This window comes from Tenrec ecaudatus, chromosome 5 (genome assembly GCF_050624435.1).
Source record: "Tenrec ecaudatus isolate mTenEca1 chromosome 5, mTenEca1.hap1, whole genome shotgun sequence".
NCBI classification, from domain to species: Eukaryota; Metazoa; Chordata; class Mammalia; order Afrosoricida; family Tenrecidae; genus Tenrec; species Tenrec ecaudatus.
Genome location: NC_134534.1, coordinates 76,381,225 through 76,402,217, shown reverse-complemented (window position 1 = coordinate 76,402,217; position 20,993 = coordinate 76,381,225). Strand labels below are relative to the sequence as shown.

Here is a 20,993-nt window from a genome sequence, read left to right as displayed (position 1 = left end):
CTATTAAGTTTCCAGAGAGTCGTTTACTGAGCACTTGAAAAACAGCCCTTCTAAGTTTTATAAGTTTTCCTTCTTGCTGCTGTTGAATATTTGCGAGTAGAGTATACACACCTCAGTGGATTGTTTGCCTACGTTTTCTTGTCAGTCAGAATGAACTTCCTCAAATGTTGGGAGAGTAGTTGGGTCCCCTAGGAAGCAGACTGAGCTGGAGATTTTGATGCAAGAGGTGCCCTTGGAGCAGGTGAGATTGCAAGACTGGGCAGAGGGAGGAGTTGAACCATGATATAGTTATAGTAAAGGCTTCTTTGAATACTGGAGCAGTGGTAGCCCTTTGCTCATTATAACCACATTGATCTCTTCTAGCCTTGGCAAGGGATTCTCTTTCACCGAAGACAGTTCCTAGATAGGGATTTAGGTAAGGGCTGCCTGCTGACAAAATTCTCAGCTCTGGGTAGAGGTCTTCAATCTTAAAGGTGGGTACTTCAGGAGGGAAGGACCTCTTCCTCTTTTTCCTTTTTCCAGAGGGTTTAGGGCACTTGAAATCCACCATCACTTAAGTTCTAACGTGTGGCACAAAGCTATAGTCCATTAGACTGAATGAAGTCTCTCAGTGGCAACCCACAGCCACCCTACAGGACAGGGTAGAACCACCACTGGGAAGTTCTGAGATGGTAGCTCTTTAGAAGCCCAGAGTGTGAGTCTAGGTTGTCAAGAGAAACAAATCCAGAGACACTCATTTGTGTGTAAGAGAGAGTTTTATATCAAAGAGTAATTGAATATTAAGAAAACATCCCAGTCCAGCCCAGATTAAGTCCATAAGTCCGATATTAGCCCATCTGTCTGATACCAGACTGTAAATTCCTCTTCAGACTCACACAGTACATGCAATGATGGAGGATGCAGGAAGATCACAGGTCAGTGGGTGGAAAGTCGTGTGGATCCAGTGGCAATGGAAGCATCTTAGTGCTGGCATGGGTCTTCATGTGGTTCTCCCAACTCCAGTGCTCTGGTTCCATCAGCATAGCTTGTCAATGGGAATGTCTCTCAGGGAGTGAGTGTATCTGGCCTCCAGTGAGCTATTTATCTCCACTGTGCCTCCAAATGAGGTCATTAAGCTGTGACCTGATTGACAGGCTAGACTCCACCCCTTCACTCTTAATAGTCTCAAGTTGACACCACATTATGTAACTACCATACCCACTCTTTCTCCCACCGACCTGGTGCTTTTGAACTAAGGACTTTTGGGGTTAGCAGCTCAGTGAAACAACTATGCCACCAGGTCTTCTAAAGGAAGCCTACTTAGTAGGACCTATACAAATAGGATTTCCGGAGACCTGAATCCCCAAAAGCCTTTTTTTGGCATCCCTTAGCCCACTTAGGCCATGCTAATCATTATTAAGATATTTTAAAAAGGGTAAAGTGTACCTGTACCTTTTATTATACCATATATTTCATATTATTATAACTAAGGAAATTGGGGTCTAAAATATTGAACACTACTCATCTGAATCTAGAGGCTATCTAAATCAGTGGCTCTCAACCTTCCTAATGCCATGACCCTTTAATAGAGTTCCTCTTATTGTGGTGACCCCCCCTCAACTATAAAATTATTTTCATTGCTACTTCATAAGTAATTTTTCTACTGTTATGAATCAGGTGACCCTTGTGAAAGTACATTCAATTCCCAAGGGGGTCCTGACCCACAAATTGAGAACTACTGATTTGACTTATTTGACCTATTGAACCCTAAGGACCAAAGGCCTGAAGATGGAGAGTTGTAAGGTGACATCAACAATGCTATCTGTTGTACTGAAGATAAATCACCTGTGTACATCGCCAAGAGAGTAACGACAGAGCCCACAGACTGGGGAAACACCTTTAGCAATGACACATCAGACAAAGGCTTTATTACTAAAATCTACCATACTATGCTAGCCTACAATAAGAAAAGAAATCAACCCATTGAGGAGATAGGCAAAATACCTGAATAGAAGTTTAATAAGGGTGGAAGTTCAAATGGCCAACACACATATGAGGAAATGTTCCCAATCATTAGCTATAAGGGAAATGCAAATTGAAAGAACTCTGAGATACCACCTACCACCTTCAAAGATGTTAGTCTAATTCAAAAAAATCAGAGAGCAACAATTGTTGGAGGGGCTGTGGTGAAGTAAGAGCTCTCATCCACTGCTGGTGGACCTGTATTTATGTACAGCCACTGTGGAAATCGATATGACGATACATAAAACAAATGGAAATTGAGATAGTTAAGGTTTACTGTGCCAACCTGGTCGATAAACACATGTGGGATTAAATGAAGGGTAGAGAGATAAATGGCTCAGTGAGCCTTGCCTTTCTTGTCCTCAGGTCTCTTGCTCTTGGTTGGACCAGGGTGCAGCTGCCTTAGCTAGTTCTCTGCTTCAGCTGGCAAGGCTCACTACCTGTGAGACATCCCTGAGGAGAAGCCACATGGAGATACCCTGATGCAACCCCAGGTGCTGGAGCAGCCGTGTGGAGACCCTTGAAAGCACTGAGATGCTTACACACTCACTGATTTGACTTTCCTCCTGCAGTTAGCATCATTGCATGTGTTTTGTGAGATAGAGAAGGACTATGTAGATCGGTGTTGGACATATGGCCTAATGTTGGACTTATGGGATGCTTTCTTAATGTACATTTACCCTTTAAGTAAAACTTTCGCTTATATACATATGATTTTCTGTGGACTTTTTTCTCTAGTCTACCTAGACGAACACAGATATCGAGCTGCCATATGAACCAGCAATGCCTATACTGGGTATATGCCCAGAATAAGTAAGAAACAGACCTCTACCATGTATCTGTTCATTGCAGTGCAGTTCACAAGTGCAAAACATGGGAAAATCCTAAATTTCCATCAACTGACAAATGGATTGAAAACGGTTATATATACAATGGAGTACTATGCATCCCTGAAAAGGAGCGATGAATGCATGAAGCACATTGCCACATAGGAAGACTTGGAGGAAATTATGCTAAGAAAAATAAATTAAGCACAAAAGGACATGTATAACATGAGTCCACTGAGGTCTGCATGGCCAGCCCCAGGCCCTGCTATGTCAACCTCCTCCCCAGAATGCACTACAGAGGACAGCGCTGAAGATACAGCCTGGGGAAAGAGGTGGGTCTGCCCAGACCACCTGGGAGAAAACTAAGAAAAAAGAACAAGAGTGAGAGGCAGAGAACTGCATCCTGGCCCACCGAGCCCTGGGGATGAGGTTCCTTCTCAGGGCAGCCAATGCACAGAAAGGTCGGTGGGGCTGGCCCCACCAGGAGACACGATGCCCCCTCACTGATCCACAGGGGTCTGGGTCAGTGCTATGGGGGACCGCACTGGAGACCCAGTTCGGATATTGTGCCAGGTCTGACTCCTAACACTGGAGCAAAACACGAAGGAAGCCTAACAGTTAGCAAGGAGAGTAGAGCAATGGAGTCCCTGAGGAATCTCAACAATAGACTTCAGAATTGGTGGACAGGGCATGGCCCTTCACCAGACCCCATTGGGGAACCTTCCGGAGGGTCAGCAGACAGACCTGGAACTATTTATAGGCTCCCCGCCCCCACCTCCCCCACACACTCCCATGTCTATCTATATAAGATAAGCAAGATAACTAATCTGGAGGAGAAAACAATGGGGCAGACTGCTCTGAGGAGACTTGAGAGAAGGAGGTGGGAGAAAAGGAGGGTAGCGCCAACCAACCCAGGAACAAGGGAACAGTAAGAGATCTAAACTTGAGGACGAGGAGGGTATAAAATAGCACCAACCAAATACACAACATTCCTCAAGTTCTTTAATGCTTCTTCTCCCCCACTATCATGACCTCAGGTCTACCTTACAAATCTGGCCAGACTAGAGCATGTACACTGGTACAGATAAGAGCTCTCGACATACAGAATCCAGGACAGATAAACGCCCCAGGAGCAGTAATGAGACTAGAGATGCCATGAGGGGAGGGGGAAGGCGTGGGAGGAAGGGGGAGAAATGGGAAACGAACTACAATGATGGATGTATAATCTTCTCCTACAGCCTGGCCCTAGGGTGACGAACAAAAGAAACATGAGCAAAGGGAGACAGCAGATGGTGTAAGCTATGAAAATAGTAATACTTTATAATTTCTCTGGGGTCCATGAGAGTGAGAGGGTGGGGGAGGTAGGGGGAAAAAAGAGGAGCTGATACCAACAGCTCAAGCAGAAAGACAATGTTTTGGAAATGCTGATGGCAGCATATGCACAGATGTATGGAATGTTAGAAGAGTTGTAAGAGCCCCAATAAAGCAATTTATGAGTTAAAAATGCCATCCATGAAGAAAGTTAATGGTTATGAAAAAGGAAAGGATGAAAGACAAAAATGGATGTTAAAACTTGCTTCAGCATATTGAGGCACTAAAGCAACTGGGGGCAAGGAAGTAAAAGGGCTGAACAGAAACATTTAAATGACAGTTCCCGAAGACCAAGTTAAGCATGGTATTAGATAGAATATGTGAAGACCTTGAGGTAGAAAAACGAGGGCAAAGAATGTGTTCAGCATATCTAAAGCTGAAAGAACTGAAGAGAAACGTCAAGTCTCAAGTTGCAATATGGAAGAATTTTCTGCGCAAGATATTGAACGATATAAGAAGATAATAAGAAAACACAGATCCACTGCATCAAAAGAATTGATTGATGTTTCAAGAGGCAGCGTATAATCCAGAACGCACGGCATTCAACACAGCTCTCACCCAGCTTCTCTGCCGTATTTAAATGTTAACTGGTTCCTTTAGAAAATACACATATTTTAAATGGACTTCTGTGATACTACCATCTCTCGTTTGTTTTTACCTTCTTTCCTGGCTTCTTTGTTCCCCTGTGTTTTAGCCCCTTGTCCTTTTAAAATATTTAATTGCATTAAAATATCTCTGTCCTTTTACGTTGCATTTTATGACATCATCTCTCTTCACTCTGTACCTTCTTTCTCAACGTCTTATTCACCCGTCTGGATTTAGTTACTGTTTATTGGCTAATGCGTCTGCAATCCTTATGCCCATCCCAGGTTTTATGTTATTTTTTGATAGCCACGTATCCAGCCGTGTGTTGGGAATTTCTCTGCACTGACTGGCCTACTAGTCTGCACTTGCTTTACTAAATAGTTTTGGGTTGCAAACTCATGTTGGACAGAAATAAAATATGAACTTGGGTAAGCCAAAATGAAGGAATTTCTTGGCTGCCATTGCTCAATCCTAAACAGCCAAATTCCTGCATACTGGACCTTGCCTAATCCCTTAACCTGGCTTCTCCTGAGGTGTTGAATTTATTCCAACCACGTGTTTCCCAGCCTTTCCGTGTGGCTATTGGCAGCACTTAGGCTTCTTTTGTAGAGCTTTATAGGAGGAGAGGAAAAAGTGAATTTTCCAGCTTTTTAAAAAACATAACTATGACCCTGTGAGCCAAACCGATATTTCCCTCCCTAAAGATGAATCACTGAATCATCATCATCATAATTAATAGTAATAGTTTCCAGGATGGCTACACTTAAGGAACGTGTTTTACTCCACAGGTCATATGGGCAACAATTCACATGCATTTCTGAACCAACCCAGAGGCACCTTGGAAGACAGGTCTGTGGATCTGCTTTTGAAAAGTTGCAGCCTCGAATGCCTTTGAAGGTTTCTACTCTGCATACTACAATTCCTCTTGTTTTTTAATTTAAAAAATCATGGAAAAATATATACTTTTGGATTGATTATATTAGCCACTTTAACAATTGTTAGAATGATAGCACCTCTATGGAAATTTCTTGGGAAAATGCCATCAAATTGTTGCTATTGCTGGTTTCTGCCCAGCTGACTGCCTTAGGGAAAGCCCGTGTGTGCAGGGAGAACTGCACCGTGTGATGCTAAAGGGCGCCACCTTCCTGAAGCAGTTGGTTAAAGTTGTCTCAGGGCACATTCGGTGCATTTGAAAATACATGTGAAATGTTGAGCACAAGACCTGTGACACAGCATGTGTTTAATCATTTTAGAATAGAAAACCTATCGTTTGTATGTTGTTTGGCATGTTATGATGGCTTGCATATTGCTTTGATGCTGGAAGCTATCCTACTGGTATTTCAAATACTAGCAGCATCACACGTGGTGGACAGGTTTCAGTGGAGCTTTCAGACAGAAAAGATTAGGGAAATGGAAGAAATGGTCCACTTGTGAAAAGTAGCTGCTGCTGCAAACTTTAGGGATAGCATTGCTTGATACAGTTTCAAACGATGAGATCCATAGCTTGGAAAGCACTCAAAATATGACTGAGGAGGAGCTGCCTCTCAAAATGGAGTTGGTCTCAAAACTTTGGGAACCTTCATTTGCTGATGTGGCAAATTTAAAATGAGAAGACACAGTGGCCAACATCTACTGATGATCTGAACTTGAGATGTACAGAGTATAAATCTAAGAAAGTTGAAAGTTTTCAAAAAATAAATGGAAATTCATAAAGATCTCTATCCTAAGCACTAGGGAGTTTACATGGACTAGGATTAGCCATTTTGAATTGGACAGTCCTGACCGACTATACTGAGAATGGCAAGTTGAAGAGAAAGAGTGTCCCTTTCATCATAAAAAAGAATATTTCAAGATTTCTCCTGAAATAAAATGCTATCGGTGATAGGATAATATCCGTATGCTTTTGCAAGGAAGGCCATTTAATATGGCTACTATTCAAATTTATACATCAACTACTAAATCCAAAATTCAGGAAAAAGAAGAATTCTACCAACTTTTGCAGCTTGAAATCAATCACACATACAATCAAGTTACATAGATGACCATTGGTGATTGGAACACCAAAGTTGAAAACAAAAAGGAAGGATCAGAATTTGGAAAAATATGACCATTGTAATAGAAATGATTGCATGATTGTGGAAGATTTCTTGTTAGACTATTAAAAATAAATTATTTTGAATTAGTTGAAGGTTTATAGAGCAGGATCATCAGTTTTTCACCCAACAATTCATACATGATTTGTCTCCATTTATACATTACAGTCCCTTCAATGTAATACTACTTATCCTACTTCCCCCTTGTATTCCTCGTTCCATTCTACCTTCCTTCCTAACCCTCTGAACTTCGTCTTTCGGCAATTGCTGCCCTTTTGATCTTGAATAGTTGATTTTTCTAACATGGAAGTGAGCTGTAGATCTGAAGGGTGGCAAAGGGGCATAGTCCTGGGTACCATTAGTCTTTTCTCTTGGTTTCTGAGGTAGCTACATAATCTGTTGTCAATTTGAGACATAAGAGTGGAGGGGTGGAGTCTAGCCTGTCAATCAGATTGCAGCTTGATGACATCATTTGGAGGCTAAGTTGATAAATAGCTCACTGGAGGTGGGACACATGCTCACTCCCTGCGAAACATTGCTGCTGATGACAAGCCTGATGGAGCTACACTGATGCAGCCAGGACCCTGGAGCTGGAGGAGTCACATGGAGACCCACGCCAGCACTAAGATGGATCCACAAAACTCTCCACTCACTGGCCTGTGTTATTCCTGCATTCTGCATCATGTTTTGTGAGTCTGAAGAGGACTTTAGAGATTGGCATCAGACATATGGGCTGATATCAGACTTATGGACTCTGGACTGGGCTGGGATGTTTTCTCAATCTTTAATTGCTCTTGTATATAAAGCTCTTTGTTATACACATATGAGTGTTTATGAATTTGCTTCTCTAGTCTACTCGGACTAACAGGGTCTTTTTTAAAAAAAAGAGATAATTTCTTCAGTCATAAATGGGGCATGGGTAGGACAACTTTAGAGACTTATCTTCTGGATGAAGGAGATCATTTACATGAGGTCATAGTGGTGTCCAAGGGTTTTCTGCAATAGATAGCTTTAAAAAGGACATAGAAAGTCAGAGAAAAATGTCATATAAACATGGCTGATATCAGATTAAAAGAACATATTTACTGCACAGAGCAGGATTGGGGCCATAATTGAGATACATGCATCATTCACCACACTTTGCAATAGGCCTCATATCTTCATAGTAATCACTTCATCAGGGCAAATATGGAGCAGGACCACATAAAAAGAACTAATTGTTCTTAGATTAGCATTTACAATTAAGTGGAAACATTTCAGGAAGCATTATCAGCTTCCTGAAAAATAAGTATCCTTAAATGGGACATCTGGTAATTCCAATAATAATATCATTACTCTAACCAATGATACAGAATTTAATATTCATGAGAAAAGGACATACATACATATTTAGGAGAGATTGTTAGACTAAAATACATGGAATATCCAATTACATGGATTGGAAACTTAAGTAAGCGAACACTGCTTAAAAAAACGAGAGACACAAGGCAAACATTTCAACAACGCTCATTCACTAAGTCAAAACTATGTGTGCAGACTAAACCACGTCACAAAAGCAAAGAAAATATGAAAAGAGCAAATACGTGTTGTTCTTAAGTTGCCAATTATTGGGTAATTTCAAAATGGAGACATTTGAACCCAAGTTCAATGACTTCAGTATCCATGACCTTGAGATTGCTATCATCTGCTTCTCACCTTCTTTCTCCTTGCCTCAGGCAGCCATAAGACCAGTTTCTGTTTCTATGACTTTCCTTATTTTGAGCATTTTATATAAATTGAACTACATCATGTGGTCTTAGGGGTATGTTTCCTCTCATTTAGCATAATATTTTTATTGTTCGAGCATGTTGTAACATGTGTTGATACTTCATCCTTTTCAATAGCTGAATATTTCATTTAATAAGTATGCCTCATTTTATTCATCCATTTGGTGAATATTTTTTCTTCCTATTTTAACTCTTTTGAAGCAGTTTTATTGGCACATAATCCACATGCACAATTCAATAGTTCAATCATATCAAGAGGAGTTACATAATCATTACCACCATCAACGTTAGAACATTTTCTCCTGTTTTGTACTCATTATTATACATTCCACACTTTCCCCCAACCTCCCAAAGAATTATTTTTCACACAGGGTTTGCACCTTTGTCCTAGCTGTAATAGATACTGCACACTCCCGAAAGAGCCCTGCTGGCATAGTGGCTTAAGTGTTGGCCTGCTAGCCCAAAGGCCAGTGGTTTTAACCCACCACTCTTCTCTGGGAGAAAGATGAGGCAGTTTATTTCTGTAAATACTTCAACTTATTTAAATGTATTGATTTTCATTCATATTGACCCCCTGAGGCAGATCAGAGCTGATGTATTATGTTTATGATATTGTAAATCTTTACATGTGCAGACAGTCTCATCTTTCTCTTATAGAGTCACTGATAAATTTGAATAGCCAATATTGCAATTAGCAGCCAATGCTTAACTAACTGCACCACCAGGGATCTTTATGTAAAAATTTAGTCTCAGAGACCGTATGGAGCGATTCTGTTCTATCCTTTGGAGTTGATATTATTTGGAATCAATTCAATGACAGTGAATTTGTTTTTTTTTTTTTTGGTTTGGTCCTAGTATTACTCTTCTCACCCACAGAATATTTAAAAATTGCTAACCTGTTCATCATGTGATAATAACTTGCCATCACCCTTAGATCTTAGAGATCAAAGTCCTTAATCAGTTCATATGATAGTTAATGTCATCCTTCATCCTTAGACTAGAGACTTAGCTCCTTCCTCAGAATTACAAAGACATTCGCAACTTGCCATCTTCTTACCTCTCAGGTCATACCACCTTTCCCTGTTCTCTCCTGCTTCCCATGTAGGCAATCTGAGCCATCATCTGTCAAATGCAACAGACTCTTTCTCTTAGCTCTATGTATCTGTGCGTGATGTTCACTTTCCCTTAGACCAGTGGTTCTCAATCTTCCCAATGCCGCGGCCCTTTAACACAGTTCCTCATGTTGTGGTGACCCCCCCAACCATAAAATTATTTTGGTTGCTATTTCATAACTGTAATTTTTGCTACTGTTAGGAATCAGGAAGCCACTGTGAAAGGGTTGTTGAACCCCCAAAGGGGTCACGACCCACAGGTTAAAAACAGCTGCCTTAGACACTTCCTCTCGACTCTCTCTTTACCCATTATCTCTCACTTACAAATCTCAAATGAAATGACCCTTTTTGCCAGGAGGTGTTTTCTTGACCTGCTTGGGAAACTCTTATGTGCTCCCACAGGACCCCATGATTAGCCCTGTTGTCGTACTTGCTACACGGTTTCAAAGATCTGTTGAACTGGCTGAAAACTCCTTTGGATTTGAAGCCTTTCCACACCTTTCTCAGCATTTGACATGGGATAGGTTTATATAGGTATTTATTAAATGTGCTTATAAAGATGCACGTTAACTTCTGAGGCATTGGGGTTTAATGGCAGAATGGTTGCCTTGTCCTTGGGCATCTCAGGTGCCATTTCCGGCAATGACCCGCATGAAGGTTTGCATGCTGCTGTGATGTGCATTTGCTTTCCACGGTGCTTTCGAATTAAGGACGGTAATAAAGACCGTTGAATCTATTTCCAAAAACCAGCCAGTGAGAACCCCATGGCTGTAATACATTTGTAACTGATCATGGAAGAATTCAGGGCTGGCCAACATTTTGTTCCTTTGTACACGGAGTTGCCATAAACCAGAGCTAACTCAATGGCAGCTACCACAATGAATACAACCTAAACTCTCAGCAGTTGAACAAGGCAGGATGGTTGAAAGGGGTTACTTTTCTGATCACTGCACTGACCTTACCACCCTGTGATGCCTTGGCATGTCCATGTGCTAATGGAGGTAATATTGATTATTTATGGTGTAGTCTCGGCAATCCATATTGGGGCTCACATCACTGAGTCCTACAGAAACTGGAAAAATAATCAATGATGTTGCTGCAAAGGTTTATTTTTTTTAAGACAGTTAAATTCCTGCTTTTGAATTATAATCAAGGCCTTTTTATAGCCTGTGTTTAAATTTTTAAAAGATGCTTCAGAAATATGACGGCCACACTCTTCTCCTCCTCATTACAAATCACTCCATACTAAAAATTCTATCATTTGCTCTTTACTACAAGTCACCCAGTCAATAGGCATCTATTTCATGAACAATTTTTGCATATCATACCAATGCAGAACACAATGATAAGAAATAAAAAGAATTGACTATTACTATAGACTTGTTACATTTGATTGTCTAGAGAAGTTACTTTTGTGGTGAAGGGAGTACAGTGTTTGAAATGTGTGCCACCATGCTGAGTATACTTTTATCTCTTTAGTCACGTGCCTCCCCAGTTGACCTTTGAGGGCATGTCAAGGCATGGAGGAAGTTTATAAAAAACAAGAAAGAAAAGAACATGAAAAAAGAAGCCCACCTTCCAAACATTTATTTTTATTCTGGTAATGAAAACAACAGATTCTCAAATCATATTAGAAACTGGGAAAATTATCTGGCAGAAAAAAGAAAATATCACTGCTTGTGGAGTTCTGTAGCACCAGGGTTGAGTATTCTGCTTCTAATGGGAAGGTCAGTGGTTTGAAACCATCAGTGACTGTGGAAGAAAAGACCTGTTACCTGCTCCAGGGTGAGGGGAGACAGTGGATGGAGTGAGATATGAAAAAAATAATAATTTATAATTTATCAAGGTTCATGGGGGTGGGGGATGGAGGGCAAAATGAGGAGCTGATACTAAGAGCTGAAGTAGAAAGACAATGTGTTGATAAGGATGCTGGCAACATATGTTCAAATGTGTTTGATACAATTGATGTATGTTTTGTTGTAGGAGCTATAAAAGCCTCCAATAAAATGATTAAAAATATATTACAGTGTAGGAAACTCTGTGGGGGTGATTCTACTCAGTTATGTAAGATTGCAGTAAGTTGGAATCAACTCGATGTCACCCAGTAACAACAATATGACTGAGTAGCTTAATCTCATCATAGACCATACAATTGAAGGAAGGTATGATTTGCCACACTTTTACTTAAGTGACTGAGGAGGACATGGATTTGGATAGTTTTTTACTCACTAGAGACATTCATTATATTTTGTTCATGTCCATGGGTGGTACAAAGAGTGTGCATTTGACTACTTATTAAAGACTGCTGGTTCAAACCCACTCCGTAGCACCATGCCTGAAAGACAGGCGATATACTTCTGAGCAGGTCTAAAGTATAGGGTTGTTATGAGTTGGAGTTGAGTTGGTAACAACAGATTTGGCTTTGATTTAAACCTTGTTCAAAACGCTACTCTTGCTAAGATGATCTATGATAATTTCCTCTTCTATACCTTTTGATCACTAAACTCAGAAATAGCAAAGGGTACGTGCCATAGAAAGCAAATAATAAGCTTAGGGTAGCCCTGGCCCACCGTTCATGGAGCACTTCAAAGCAAGAGATCCAAAAGAAAGTCCAGTGACCTCCAATTCCATAATACTGGGATACCAGTCAATTCTTATCACACTAGGACATTTTAACCGCAAGTCCAAGGGAGTCTGTTGGTTTTTTTTTTAATCTGCTACAGGTGAGTTCTGGATAAAGCCCAGTTTGCTTACTGGGGTTCCACACTGAGTCCCTCTAGTGCAGCCTATGAAGATGCTGTTCCCCTTGGAAAGACAGACCCTTACATCTCAGAAGCCCATAGCACATGGCATTAGTCATGAAGGCTGGATAGACCGTGGGGCAAAAGTGTCCAATTAGGAGCATTGTACCGGCATAGTCTCCCCTTGGGTTTTAGAGAATAATTGTGGAGAGTTTTTGTTTTGGTTTTTCTCCCCGATGGGAGGTTTCCCTACTTGGATTACTCACCAACAGAAGTATAATCACCTTCTCTGAGACACACCTGTCTCCTCTTTGCCCAGCCTGACTTTAATTTCCAGTAAGATTCACTTATCATTCCTGTGGGAGGAAACACCGTATTTGAAAACATCCAAAGTTCAATGTTGTTTTTGATAGACTATGGCATTCATATGCTGGTGTCCCCAGGCTGCTGGCCTGGTGAATCCATCAGGCAGGCTTTCTTTGGGGCATCTTGTTTACACAGCGTGACAGAGGACCTCCAAAAGTGGCTGTTCCCTCTTCAGTTGCAGTTTAAATCATTCAAGACTAAAAAGTTTCATTCCTCATACTGTTTCCCTTTGTACTCTCACACACATCAATGCTTCCCTGAATTTGAGTCATGTAAGGGATTCTGTTTCAACATACCAGATAAGTAACCCAGATGGAGGCCATATCTGAACTTCCCCTGACTATGCAAAAGAAGATACATATCCTCAACGACTCAAACTCAAGTGATGTAAGACAGAAGTCACACACAGACAGGGATTAGCAGTTGGATGGAGCAAAGTCTTAGGTGCTTCATGTGCCGATGTGGTAGGACTAAAAATGAACAGAAACACCTGCAAGCTTTCAGTGATAACGGGAAAGGTATGAATCCAGGAAAGGTAGCAGTCATTAAAAATGAAATAGAAAACATAAAAGTTGATATTCCGGATTTTAGTCAGCTGAAATGGACTGATATTGTCCATTTTGAATAGGATTTTATGCAATTTCCTGTAATGAAAATAACAAGTTCAATAGGAATGGCATTGTATTCATTATCAAAAAGAATATTTAAAATCTCATCTGAAATACAGTGCTGTCAGTGAGAGGATAACATCAATATGCCCACAAGGGCAACCAGTTAATAAGACTGCTATTTAAGCACCAACCACTAAAATTAGTGATAAAGAAATTGACTAATTCTACCAATCTATTTAGTCTGAAATAAGCCATGGCAGTGAAGTGGTTCCTAGTTGGGCTGCTAGCTTCAAGGTCAGCAGTTTGAAACCACCAGCTGCTCCATGAGAGAAAGATGAGACTTTCTACTTGTTTCTACCTCTGTAAAGAATTACAGTCTCACAAACCCACAGGGGCAGTTCTACACTGTCTATATAGTTGCTATGAGTCAGAATTTGACTTGATAGCAGTGAGTGAGTGATTTAATCTGAAATTTATCAAATATGTATGGTGATTGACATGGGAAAGTTGGAAAGAGAGAGAAGGGAGTGGAAAATGGAAACAATCACGTTGGTGGTAGAAATGAGGCTGCAGATCACATGATAGAATTTTCAGGACCAATGACTTCTTTATTGCAAATATATTTTTTACAACAGTAAAAATGGTGGCTATAGATATAGAGCACACCAGATGGACTAAATATAAATCAAACTGACTACATTTATGGGGAGAGATGATGGAGAAGTTCAATATCATCAGCCAAACCAGGCCAGGGGCTGACATTGGAACAGATCATCAATTATTCATAGGCAAGTTCAGGTTGAAGCTGAAGAAAGTGAAAAGATATCCATCATACAACATTGAGTATATACCACCTTAATTTAGAGATCATCTCAAGAACAAATTGGAAGCACTGAGCACTAGTGACCAAAGACCAAACAAGCTGTGGATGACACCAAGGACATCATACGCAAAGAAAGCAAAGGCCATGAAGAAGACAGAGGAGAAACGACCAAAGAGGTTGTAAGAAGAGACTCTGAAACTTGCTCTTGAAAAATAGAGTATCTAAAGAAAATGAGCAAGATGAAGTAAAAGAGCTGAACAGAAAACATGCAAAGACCTGGGTTTAGAAAACCAAGAGAGAAGAATACACTGAATTTACCCCAAGCTGAAAGAACTGAAGGAAAAGCGGAAGAAAGAATGGAGGAAAGCGCCAACATTGAAGTTCTCTGTGGACAAATCTGTCTCGGAGGAAATATAACCAGAATGCTTCTTAGAGGCAGGGGTGGTGAGGATCTGTCTAACTTTTGACTTGTTGTCAGGAGAGTCCAGACTCTGGAGGAGGGCATCATCCTCAATAATGTCGTGGGGAGCAAAAAAGAGTAAGGTCTTTGACAAGATGGATTGACACAGTGGCTGCAGCAATGGGCTCAAACCCAAGAACACTTGTGAGTCTGGTGCAGGACTGGGCACTGTCTGGTTCTGTTGTGTGTTGGGCCACTATGGCTGGGAGCCAACTTGCTGGCACTAACCACAGCCACAGGGGCAGACTAGTTAATGATGCAAGAGTCATTAAAAGACGATGGAAGGGATGCACACAATGGGTTGACATTGAACCATCTCAAGAGATAGCATAGGATCAAGAGCAGATGGCAGTGAAGGGAGAAATGCAAGCTGAATAGGAAGCAGTGGTGAAAAACAAGGCTCCAGGAATTGAAGAAATATCAACTGAAACGTGTCAACAGGCTGGTGTAGTGCTCTAAGGACTCACCAGTCTATGTCAGAATTTTGAAAAACAGCTAACTGGTCATTCAACTGGAAGAGATCTATATTTGTGCCCATTGCCAAGAAAAGTAACCTCCAACCGGAAAACAGAAATTATCAAATAATGTTAATGTCACATGCAAGTAAAATTTTGGTGAAGATAATTAAATAATGGTTGCAGCAAGATATCAACAAAGAGCTGCCAGAAATTCAAGTGAATTCCGAAAAGGAGGAAATCAGGGATTTGACTGCTGATGTCGGATAGATCTTGTTGATAGCAAAGAAGTCCATACATTTGTTTAGGTGTGTTTGATTGACTATTCACAGGCATTAAACTGTGTAACCCACTGTACATAACATTGCAAAGAAGGAGAATTCCAGCTCACTTAGTTGTGCAAATGCAGAACCTGTACAGAGACCAAGAGGTACAGAACCAGGAATACTGAATGGTTTGAAATCAAGAAAGGTGTTCATCACAGTTGTATTCTTTCACCACACTTATTCAATCTTTATGCCAGACAAGTAATAATTTGAGCTGGAATATCTGAAGAAGAATGTCCAATCAGGATTAATGTTCAGGTTCATTAACAACTTGAAATAAGCAGATTACACAACCCTGCTTGCTGAAAGTGAGTAAAACTTGAAGTTCTTACTGATAAAGATCAAAGACCACAACCTTCAGTATAGATTATATCTCATTGTCCAGAAAACATAAGTCCTCACAACTGAACCTATATATAACATCATGACAAATGGAGAAAAGACACAAGTTATCAAAGATCTCATTTTATTGGAATTCACAGTCAATATTCATGTGAGCAGCAATCAAGAATCAAAGTATTACTTTGGGCAAATCTGTCTTAAAGAGGTCTGTAAAGAGTTAAAGAGCAAAGGTGTCATGTTGAGGAATAAGGTGCACCTGACCCAAACCATGCTACTTTTCAATCACCTCATCTGCATGTGAAAGTTGGGCATGAATAAAGAAATGGGAGGAAAATGGTGCCTTTGGTGAAAAATATTAGATACATCATGTACTGGCAGAAGGACAAATTCATTCTGGAAGAATGTAAGCCGGTAGCTTCTCCTGACTCTTAGAACTGCAGGAACTGATGAACAGGAAGTAAAAAGTGAAGCAAGAAACCACAGGCTGGTGGATACCAAGCTAAAGGAATCTGACATCCACAAAATTAAGCCATGCTTGGCAGTCTGCTTATGGCTCCTTGCAATATAATAGGAGGTTGATGAATCAGATGCAAAATCCAAAACCGTCAATAGAATTCAGCTAGCTTTCCTAGACTGTCAACTTTTACTAAAAATAGGCCACACACCGAATGAAACCTCTCACAATTGTTATCAAAGCTATGATCAGATGAAGGAAGTCTGTTCTCACCAAAACTTCTTGGATGTTTCACAGAAGATGGCATCACAGATTGAATAACCCTATGTTAGATCATGTCACGAAGAATCCTGACCTTCCCTCCCCAAGTTGACAAAAAATCTTAACTACCATAGTGGCCCTGTAAGACAAAGTAGAATTCATAGGGAAGTATATTCTTCCAGAAGTAGACTTGCCACATGTTTCTCTCACTGAGTGGCTACCAGGTTGGAATTGATAACCTTTTGTTCAGTAGCCAAGAGCCTAGCTACTGCCCCACCAGGCCCCTTTAAAGAAAACAACAGTATTTCGTTCTTGGCATTGGTATTGTATTAGGTTGTTATGTAGATGATGGAAAATATGCCTTTAATGCTTTATAAATACTTTTGTTTTTAAAAAATGGAATTCAAATATTTTGTTAAAAATTAGAAATGGAAGTTAGCACCTCTGGTGGTCTTTGGATGCCATTTTGGAAAACTGATGTTTCCAACCCTGATCTTCACAATGTTGCCCCAACAGCCTGATGGCACAGAAAAGGTTTGATTACCGCAGGTGCACAGCAAGGGCTGTGAAAAGATTCTATTTTTATTTCATTGGATTGTTATCTATTTTTGGAATAGGAAATATACTCCAAAGTTCTAGATTTAAAATATTAATCTATAAAATTTTCATGTTTAAATGAACAGGGTTATGCAGCAGGCAGGAGTTTGTGAAATTCTTACTATTTTTCATCAAACTGCCGATCAAAACTGTGAATTATCTAAAAATTTGAATGGTCTTGAAATTAAAATCTGTCTGGGTTTCTGTCACACTTGACTTTAAACACCAGCGAGGAAATAAATATAGTATAACATATACCTATATATACCTACATGATACTCCCTGATAACAGACACTGATTTTTGGATAGAAGATTCCCAATATTGATGAGAAAACACATGATGTGTTGGAATGAATGGAGTCTTCACTAAGTCATAGGCGTGCTGCTGGCTGCAAGGCATAACATTTTAAGATATTGAATCCAAGAATTAGATTTGTGTTATCGGGGAAGCTTCTGAGAGAACAGATGCAAGATGCTAAGCCAAATGAGTGTGTGAGATTTTCACATCTGTCCATTTAATTTTTTGTATTTTTTGCTTCATTATCTGCATCGTTGGAATGCTGTGTCTGTCATATGCCAACAGATGGCAATATTATAAGATCATTTTTTTAGAGATCGTTAAAATGAAGGGTCCCTCTGCTGTGCCTCCCAGATTCGTTAGACCGAAGCAACAAAATCTTCATTGGCTGTCTCCTTGGCGTTACAAAGTCTTGTTTTTGTATTTTTTTCATAAATATTAGGAAAAAATGTTTTTCTCCACCTCAATGCTGCCTCTTCTTGGCCAGTTTTATTTGACCTTATGTTTAACTTTCAGCTTCATATCTCAACCCGGCTTTGCTGTATTCAATGTGAAAATCTTGATGTTTTGCTGATAATGAAAGGAAGGGGTAAAACTCTTATCATAACTGATAAGATTAGGCATATAAAATGTCTAATTTAGATAAAATTTCACTGGCCTTTTTTAAAGAACAAAAAGTAAACAAACCACATTTGTTGGTCCCCTTGCTCTCTCAAAAGAATGTATCGATTGACAAACTTGCTTTTATATTAGAAACATGTATTTGTTCAAAATCTTCCAACTCTTCAAGAAACTTTTGGAGACTCAGCTTTTCTTAGTAAGTTAAGAATTCTGTACAAACTCAACCTGTAATCAAACATCTTAGCACAATTCAGCCTATTCAGCTCAAATCTGTGTTGTTTTGTGACTCTTCTTTATTTGACCCCTTTGTTGGATTCTTCTCCTTTGCCTGGAGTCTTGGGGTGAACATGCTCAGCAGTGAATCAAGAGGTTGGAAATTCAAACTCACCTGGAGGTGCCTCCAGGGAAAGACCTTTTCTTCTGAATAAAGCCAAACAAACCTGTCAGTGACAACTCTATGGAGCTCACTTCCACTTTGACTCCCATGGGTTTACTCTGCGTCAGAATACACTTCCTGTCAGCTGGGTTGTGTTTTTGCTTTTCCCATGTACAGCTCTACCTCGGGCTCTGGGAGTGTTTCGTATAACAACTCTTTCTTGGAGAGACCGAATCCATGTCTACTCTTGAACTTTCAGACGTTGCTCATATCTGAGAGTTCCAAACACAAATAGTGAGGTCTGATTACTCTTAAAATAACATTGCACATTTTCAGATAGATTAATCCCTGGGGACTTCAATTTCCCTATGCTCAAGATAATCCCCCTATCCAATGAACCAGTTTTCTATTCCAAAGTCAATTAAAAATTAAAAATCAAATCTCCAATCTAGAAAACTTTTCCAAAGTGAGTTCCTTAATATCTGACTCCTGACAGATGCTCTAAAAGAAAGTATTTCAACATGGGTTTAGATTTATGGCAGGTACGATCCCATGGGCCTCTCATAGTGTGCCAGGCCAAAGCAAACTGTAACCCCGAACCATTGCCTGGCTTTACCCCATGGGCTTCAGGCACTGAAGCGGGTTGCACAGTGAAAGAAAAAGAAAGTATTTGAGAAATTGTGTACATTTATCTTGTGGTTGTTAGTAGGATTAAATTCTTTGTGGCTGGTGGAGTCAGGACCCCAGGTGCTGGCTGGCTACGGCTTTGAAACTACCCTCAGACCTTTGCCATGTGGGCTCTCAAAAGCTTGCTTCATCATTTTTTAAGATACACCTTTATAGTTCCTACTTTTTAGAGTTAGTCATGTAATTAATAATCTTTAATAGGTTTTCAAGTCTAACAACAACCATGAGGATGGTACAGGACTTGTCAGTGCTTTATTCTGTTGCCTACAGGGTCACTTTTAGTTGGAGTGTAACTGAACCTAACAACATCAATAAAATCAATAATATAAGGACTTCAAATTTAACATGTCCAAAATTGATTGCCTTATTTGTAATGCATATCATCATGATAAAATACTCTTATGAGATTTTACCATCTATGTAAGTGGCATCTATATATTTACTGTTTTACACACCAAATACCATTTATTCATGACTTTTTTCCACATCAATCTTTTAACAAATCCTGTTGGCTCTGCCTTTAAATGATGAAGTGGAAGACCTGAACATATTTTAAAAGGTGGGTTTCATCAGCAAAGTATGATAATGAGATGCACAAACCCCTGGAGTTAGAGAATTGAAAGAGAAGAACTTGTTCAGTATTTCCCAATCCCATCCTTTTAGGCCCCCAAATTTGGAAGATAGCTACCTTGCCAACTGACTAGAAAAGATCTCTATTTGCACCTTTTCCAAAGAAAGACGATCCAACAGCGTGTGGAACTTATCAAACAATATCGTTAATATCACACACAAGTAAAATTTTGCTAGAGATACTTCAAAACATGGTTGCAGCGACACTACCACGCACACTGCCAGAAATGCAAACTAGATTCAGTAGAAGATTTGGAAAAAGGGCTAGCATATGGATCATGGCTGAAAACAGGGAATAACAGAAACCTATGTTCTATATATTGTCTAAAGGCATTTGAAGATCTGTGCCCTTGAATTATTATTTTCTTCAACTTTTTTACTATCAGAACATGATCTCTCAGAAGAACAAACAAATCCGGTTGCAGGAAATACAATCAGAATGCTCTTTAGAAGTAGGGATAGAAAGACTTTGTTTCACATTGTTTTGCCATGTTATCAAGAGGGACCGCTTCTTTCAAAAGGACATCATGCTTGGTAGAGTTCCAATAAAAATGAGAAGAGATGAATTGACATAACAGTTGCAACAATGGGCTCAAGGGTAGCATCAACTTTTAGATGGCCCAAGTACTGGGGGATATTCATTATCTTGTACGTTTTCTGAGTTAGAACAAACTTGAAAGCCTGTAAGAAAATCACTAACTTCATAAGACATTATATTAGAAGGAATGACCCAGTCATCCATGTATATCAGCAAAGAAGGGTTTAGGTATTTCCACCCTGCAGCAAGTTGGGCCCCAACCATCCTTGAGTCCCAGCAAAGAAGGTCCAGGCTGTCTAAGAAACTGGTCAAGGATGCCTGTGGCTGTCTCCATCCCTGGCAAAGAATGTCCTGGGTGTCTCTGTAACCTAGTATCGAAGGCAGCTATGCCAATCCCAGCAACCCAACAAGAGTCAACTGCCCCCACAGCCCCAACATCCCACTCAAGATGAATAGTTCTATCACGATGTCACAGAAACAGCAGTACATTTCAGCACACAGACACAGACAGACAGACACACACACACACACACACACACACATGTATCAAGAAAAATAGGCACAAACAACTGAACAATACCCATCTCCATATGACTTCTCCAAAGTAGAGGCCTATTACCAGAAAAAGAATCAAGGAAAATGGTGTGTAGA

The 20,993-nt window shown here is 40.1% G+C and overlaps 1 non-coding gene across 1 annotated transcript; it reads left to right on the top strand.

Annotated features, from left to right (window-relative positions):
- The first annotated feature begins 19,006 nt into the window (after positions 1 to 19,006).
- LOC142449645 (small nucleolar RNA SNORA42/SNORA80 family) lies at positions 19,007 to 19,140 on the top strand. The gene has a single exon (XR_012784770.1). It is a non-coding gene; the product is annotated as a small nucleolar RNA SNORA42/SNORA80 family (small nucleolar RNA).
- Positions 19,141 to 20,993: the final 1,853 nt, after the last annotated feature.